The sequence below is a fragment of the Cryptomeria japonica genome, chromosome 8, assembly GCF_030272615.1.
Source record: "Cryptomeria japonica chromosome 8, Sugi_1.0, whole genome shotgun sequence".
Taxonomy (NCBI): domain Eukaryota; kingdom Viridiplantae; phylum Streptophyta; class Pinopsida; order Cupressales; family Cupressaceae; genus Cryptomeria; species Cryptomeria japonica.
Window position 1 is genome coordinate 594212769 of NC_081412.1, and position 7908 is coordinate 594220676.

Sequence of the window (7908 nt, forward strand, 5' to 3'; positions counted from 1 at the left end):
TCCCTGCATCCCGTTTCAAATAATAAACAAAATGAATAAATCAAACAAACTTGCTAGACCTCCCTAAACAAGGAATTCAAAAAATTTTTAAAGCCCTAAACCAAAATTATTACATTCTGAAACCAACAAAGCTCAGTTAGCTGATATAACTTCAACTTACTATTATAGATGATTTGCAGGTGCTGTAAAATATTTCAAAGCCAATAAACAATACAATGCCACACCAAAAAACTATAGAGAAGGGCATATACGGACATACTAGAAGCCCAATAGGGCGTTGCAGCTGTATGTGTTATGAGATCAGTGAACTGCTAAACCACATCTGATGCAGATGATCTTGCAAGGAACAAGTCCAGCGATCCCCCAATAAAAACAATCCATAGCTGTTCATCAATAGAACTTCATTCCTTAAATCCATATAAAAATAATGGGAGCCTTAATCTATAATTAAATTTAAGCCAACAATGTCAGTTGTATAAAGAATCTCAACCCCTTACAGTGAAGGGGATGCAAGAAGGCTGTCTAAGATCAAACATATAAGCTTTCCATCTCTTCTTCTCTGCATCAGATCTTGTGTCCCATGCCTGCATTAGACTCTCATTTAATTATATTTCAAAAGGACAAAAATAACTAATGATATTAGGTTAAAATATATTGATTACATTAAAGCATTAAATTATTTCCAAGATCAAACATATGAACTTCTCAACTCTTCTTTGCATCGGTTATATGAACCATTGCCCGGTCCCTCACTTCATTATATTCCAAAGGGACAAAACTAACTAATGAATATTATATGAAAATATATTATTTACATTAAAGCATCAAATTATCTCCAAGAGCAAGAAACGACAAAAGCTTCAAGGACGATAATACAAAGAGGATAATCAAACCATTAGGTAGCATAGCATATATATCCATTCTCATATAGATATTGCAGAAAATAACAACCAGATGGATTTATATATATATAGGTGAGAATGGTATCCATAGTTCACACTGCTATTTTATAGTTCAAATATATACAGGTATATAGAGCTTTGTTTAAAAAATTCATTGGAAAATGTGAATAAAATTGAGACTGCAGTTCTGCATACTATCATTAGAAAATCCTTTTTGAAATTCTGTTGCTGTTAAAATGTGGTATTCTATGAACTCAAAGTTCATGAGCTTTATTCATGAAGGGTACAATTAACTGAGGCAGATAATATTGTAGCTTCTGCACATTTAACATGCATATATATCTAAAACAGTAGGTTCAAATATACTTTAATTAACTAATCAAAGTGAGAAAACTTATAAGCTGGAATGCTAATCTTACCCAATTTGGTTATGAGAGAAAATATATATGCTCTGCATGTAGCACTTTAAATAGATATCCTATTACAAATTAAAGAAACGTTACAAGTTTGTTTTAATAGAATGTTTAAAATAGAGAGTTCTGGTTGTAGATAACGCATATATTGGTGTTGGTTAGGTGTAATGAATTTATTAAAATGACACTCATTATTCAAAGATTACAATTCCTTTCCAAAAGATCTGATTCTTTCTTTTCATCTTAAAAAATAGCAAATTTGATCTCCTTTTTGGCCTCAAAAATTTACAAACTTTGAATTTAGCACGTACATTCTCTTGATGCTACGGAACTACTAGACAATATTCATGTCGGCTTCCTCTACTGTCATATTCAACGGTGTGAATTCTCCTGCTTACAGAGACACCAAATTGGTTTGAATTCTCCCTCTTACAGAGATGCCAATTTGGTGTCCAACACCCTTGTTGTTCAACCCCACAAAGGAAGGTGACTGATTGTCAATTTATCATATACATTGTTCAATAAGGCATAGATCCTTCACAGTTCACACACCCTCAAATTTAACCGTGTTTCTCTATGGAGCACACAACCTTCACCATTAGACACACTCGGGTTGTACTTCAGGTTGAAGCAATGACTATTATAACTAAGTTATTCTTAAAAGTCGCATAAATGATTTAGGTTCAACAAGTGAGATGGGAAAATTTTAGAGCTTTTCAATTATCGAGAATAACAGTTTACAAATAGGGTTTCAAAATGGAAAGCGAGAATATAATAGAGTATTAGGAGGAATGTGATAAAATATATGAGCATGACTTCAACTCCATAGGAAGTGGCACCACATGTGACAAGAAGATTCCAGTCATACCAATATCATTTATTGAAAAAAAAATTAGTCAACTCACTTTGGGAAGGTAGCAAATTTACTCTCGAATATATAGGAATAATCAGTTAAAAATATATAGTCAATATCAATTGATATGTCCTATTTAACATTCAAACTTTACTTGATTATCTTAATTTATGATCTCTGTTGTTGAATCATGGCCCCTTTGCCAAATTTTCAATGTTATTATAAGCAATGAGTATTTTGATTCTATTCTATCTTCCAATCAAGATCCCTTTGGAAAAACACACAACATTGCATCATAACGCAACTTTGTTATGATTCTACCCTGCTTATGAATCAAGTAACCCTCAAAAAATCTTTGATTATACTATAATATACACTGCTGACTATGATATAATGCATATTTTAATTCTATTCTGCTTTTGAGGCCCCTTAGGCAGAACTTACAACTTTCGAGTATGGTACAATGTACCTATTGATACTACCCTTCTTCTGTATCAGTTTGCCATTAGAAAAATTTACAACTTTATATATATATATCAAATTGAGTTAGGCTTTGGCAAATTGAGTGATAATATTGCAAAACCCAACAAGCACAATATTTTCAAAATTTACTTTTATAGCCAATCACATATAAAAATTCTTATGACTTCTGGTTTTTATGAGCCCTAAGGTCTTCTGATTTATTCTTATCAGTGCATTTTTGACCTAAAGCAATTATGACACGAGTAATTGTAAACTAATACAATTCATTTAATCTGTAATTGGTGTAACGTCGGCTGTAGGTTTTACCAAGTTAGATGCCAGGAAAAGATATTATGGAAATTGGAATTTGTGTGCTGCATAGTTGACTGCCTAAAATCATCATTTTCAGAACTTGTTATAATTTTTTTTTGGCTTCCCTAGGAATTTAGATTAAAATAGGTAGCAATGGGAAGTGTTGATGCAGAACAAATTGACAGTTCTGAGCTCCACCTTTTTATACTTCTAGGTTCTCATAGCTTGGATGATTGTGAAATAGGTGACATGGGATGAGCCAGACTTGTTACAAAATGTAAAACGGGGTAGTCCTTTGTTGGTGGAAGTTGTTTCCAACATGCTTACCATCCAAATGACACTATTTATGCTCCCTACAAAAAAACTCCAAGTTACATAGACTCCTGAGCTACATGTTGAGGGCCAAGGTCGAATCATGGGACTCCAAATGGACACTCTCACCAATCATGTGCTAGGGCAAATAAACTCACAGCACAGTCTTTCAAAATATGTAACTGCAGGCAAGTAGAGAGCCAGGCATGCCAGTCTTTATGGGATTGATTTCTCAGACATACGTCAATACAAAATCCAATCTAGGTTACTTTTAGATAAACTGCACCACCACGATACAGGGGCTATGGCTCCTGTTACAACAAACTCTACATGCGCTAATGAAAGCCCCCCAAACATGTAGGTTGCAGAGCCATCTATTCAATTGATTCATGTGCTTCACATAGGTTGCGATGACGGGGAAGTCGATGTTGTGACTCCGGGGATCAAGTATGGGATCTTGCATTCCAGGGCCCTAGTTCGTTTGAAGGCTCAGAGAGACTTCTTGACATCCACTGCACAGGCTGCTGAGAGGTTTTTCAATAGTGAGGAGAGTATTCTTGGGCTCGATAAGGCCTATGCCAAGTTCAAGAAAATGTATCCAAAATTCGATAGTACAACGGAAGTGGATGAGATCAGAAATGATGAATATGGGCATCTAGAAGAGACTTTGAAAGTCTGCTTGGATTACTGTGGATTTGGGCTTTTTTCTTACCTGCAGCAGTTCTAGCATTGGGAAGCTTCTTTATTTAGTTTGTCAGCAATATCTGCAAACTTGAGCTCACATGCACTAAATGGGTTGCTTGAGGAAAGTACTGCTGAGCATGATATCAGGAATAGGATAATCGATTATCTTAGAATTCCTCAGAATGAGTACAACATGGTTTTCAGTTTTAGTAGAGGCTCCGCTTTCAATATTCTTGCAGAAGCCTATCCATTTCATCAGAATAGGAGGCTGCTAACTATGTATGACTATGAAAGTGAATCAATTGATTGGATGGCACAAACTGCAAGGAAGAAGGGTGCCAAAGTACACAGTGCTTGGTTCACGTGGCCAACACTCAGACTATGTAGCTCTGAGCTTAGGAAACAACTTCAGCACAAGAAAAGAAGAAAAAAGGACTCTACTCTAGGTCTTTTTGTTTCTCCTACCCAGTCCAGGGTGACCGGAGCCAAGTATTCCTACCAGTGGATGTCTCTTGCACAACAGAACAGGTGGCATGTATTGTCGGATGCAGGTGCTTTGGGTCCTAAAGACATGGATTCCCTTGAACTATCACTCTTTAGGCCTAATTTTATCATCACATCTTTTTACAAGGTGTTTGGATCAGATCCAACAGATTTTGGATGCCTTTTTATAAAAAACTCTGTTCTGGGCTGTCTCCAAAATAAAGGAAATACAGGAACTGAAATGGTAAGCATTATTCCTGATTCTCCTCAATACTTGAGTAATTCTGGAGAACAATGTGATGACAAAGTGCAGGAGAGCGATGGAACTAATGAAATTGGAGAAGAAGATGATGGTTATGGCTCCAAGTTATCTATCCGACCTCATCTTCTAGCATTCTCATCAGCCCAAGTAAGGGATAAATTCGAAAGTGAAATGGAAGATGAGAACAATTCTGATAGGGATGGAGCTAGCACAACTTGTGAGGAGATTGATAATCTCTCAGTAGATGAGATTATGAAAAGTCCCATCTTTAGCAAAGAAGGAAATGAGGATTCTATGTGCATAGACTTGGGTGAAAGTCCAAGTGGCCTAAATACAGAGAATTTCAGAAAGAGTCCTAGCAATCTGGGTTTGCGCCAGCTCCACAATGGGTTTTCTCAAAGAACAAAACATAAAAAATCTTCTATTGAAACCATATCCAAGTCTTCAACGGAAGATTATAGAAATGGTCCTATTTATGATGAAGAAAAGAAGAGTTTTGGTGTGAACAATGAAATAGTGTCATTTGATGCAGCAGTTTCATTTGTATCACAAGATATTAGTCAGACTAAGTTGGTTTTTGATGCACAAACTTCTTGTTTAAAAGGAAATACCGAGCCATTGTAGGATGATATTAAGGAAGCAACATCCAAAAAGTCTAGAGAAATTGATACAAGAGAATCTTCTTACAATGGCCATGGAAAATCACAGGTAGACCAAGATCCCAATAAGCCAATTGGTAACAGTTTCTCACATGGATCAAGTCAAGGAGATAACCTTCTTTTAAAAAATGAGATGGGGATTTCTAGAAGATTGGATTCACAGAGATTCCCAAAGAAGATATGCATAACTTTCAACTTCGATGGTGAAGGTTCTGTTTCTGCAGGTTATGAAATAGTTGATAACAGAGACAAAGGTGGAAGTCATACTTTAGAACAAAGTATGGGCATTGCAGGGGAAGTTGTTCGGTCTGTCTCTTTTGAAATAAGTAGTTGTGACAAAGATGATAAGCACTTCATGGACCGTCCAATCCATGCAAAACAATGTGATGTCCCCATCTAAATAATCAAAGTATGATAATGCTCGCTTTGAAAAAGAATTTAATATTAAATTATATATATATATAACCAAATAAATGAATAGAATGAACTAATTAAAATCTTTATAATAATAATAATAAGATTTAATATATAATTTATATTTATCAAATATTAATATTAATTTCATATTTATCAAATAATGATATAAATTTTTCAATATTATTTCTGTTTTAATCCTTGAGATGATATTTACCTTTGGAGCCTTTGCCCAAGTCCTTGCGGGCCCTACTTCTCCCTTCTTAATGGCTGGTGATAACAGGACCCAAGAAAACACAAATAAAAATTTATCAACTCACCACTTCTCTGCTATTTATAAATGACCAGCATATCACTTAAAAATCTTTGTAGCAGACCAGATCTGACGCATGTCAGAATGGTCTCCCTTGCAACAGTATAAAGTCCTTCCCAAACATACGAACCACACAATGAGCCACATCACTTCTTGTTTTCATTCACAAATAACATAATTTTAAGGCATATCATTTCCTATGCTGCCGAAATAATAATCTTTAGAAATATTATTACCCACACTAAGTATTCATTTGATGCCATCTTGACAAGCCCAATTAGTGATGAAGACTCTTATTAATTAAAGAATAGCAATGATTGAGAAAGCAAAGAATCGTTAAGGTATAGCACCATGAGCATTACAGAGTATGTTATGAAAAGACACGTATTATGGGGGAGTGATTACAAGAACTAGTGATAACAACGATTAAGATTCTTTGGCCAAGCAAATTGATAATTATGAAAGAAGTCAATTATGAATAGGGATGACCCATCGAATCCAAAGGATGCCACCTTTCAGTTTGAAGGGGTATAAGATGCAAGTTGAACACATTCTACAAGGGGGGAATATTGTTGGTTTTACATATATCCATATTTGGATCTGCTCCAATAGTGCATCTACTTTTGGCACGTTCAGGGTTGCACAGATTAGAGAACAATTAGAGACAAAAGAAAATACAGATTTCCATAATGGTTGAATGATAATGACTAAAGCAGTGATCTTCTAACAGCGGTGATCAAGGATGCAGACTACTTTCAGAATACGAATTGATATATATATATTAAAATTCGAGATAGTAAAGAGGAAAATTCTCGACCTTTCAAGAATAGAGGCGTAGGGCGGAGTTGCTCATTCACATGTTGGCATAAATTGGTTGTAAATACTTATGGATAGTAAACCCGAAGAACACCAGCATCATTGCCCAGTTTGGATGGTTCTACATGCACAAAGTCAGTAAACCAGATCGTATGAATACGGGGACTGGTGTAAGGGATGACTGTATATACATAGCAATTAGCATAAGTGACAAAGTACTATAACACAAACCACGACAGTACAGTTGCCATTACAAAGTTAGTATATCAGACAAGCATTCAGTTTGGGCCGATCCAACCGCATATAATTTGCTTTTGTTATTAAGAGGGTATCTGGGATTGCATATAATCTCAGATCAGTCACATACACAAATTGCATACTCATATCAATGAACGACACCTTCAGAACTGCTGGCATCATCAACTCTATCAGTCATAACATATCCTCAATTGTCAAAATCCGGAAAACTGATCAAGATAAGTTCCATTATTCGAATTAATCTCCGAATTTTATAGTAAAATATATCTAATTTTGATAAAATTATATTTATTAATATATTACAATTCTAATTTGAGGTTAGAATGGATGTCTCAGGTTTAAATTAAGGGAAATCCCAAATGGGGACATTACAAACAAAATATTGTAAATGCCACAACTAGCCTAGCAAATGGTCCAAGAGAGCCTGGAAAGGTTTCTTTTTCAGTTGGAAGCAAACAAAATCTAGCAGAGAATGGATGCACAACAAAGGAAAGTTGTATAAGACGAGAAACAGAGGGGGCATTTAGGCTTCTAGGTAGTAACATAGCATAAGAACCATTTTGAGCCATCCAGATGTAACAATAGCCATCATTAAATGATATGTGCACCGTGCAGAAAACTTTGGCAGGTCAATGATGGGGGATGAAAGGTAGGGGGGTGTATCTGTGTAGTTAGCATCGAGCCTGTTCTTCATGGATTGTGAATTTTTAGGTATGCAATGCTTTTATCTATGGCCATTATGGTAAATAACCTGCTTCCCTTGTC

The 7908-nt window shown here is 35.5% G+C and overlaps 1 pseudogene; it reads left to right on the forward strand.

Annotated features, from left to right (window-relative positions):
- Nucleotides 1-1662: 1662 nt before the first annotated feature.
- Nucleotides 1663-7695, forward strand: LOC131037905 (uncharacterized; annotated as a pseudogene).
- Nucleotides 7696-7908: the final 213 nt, after the last annotated feature.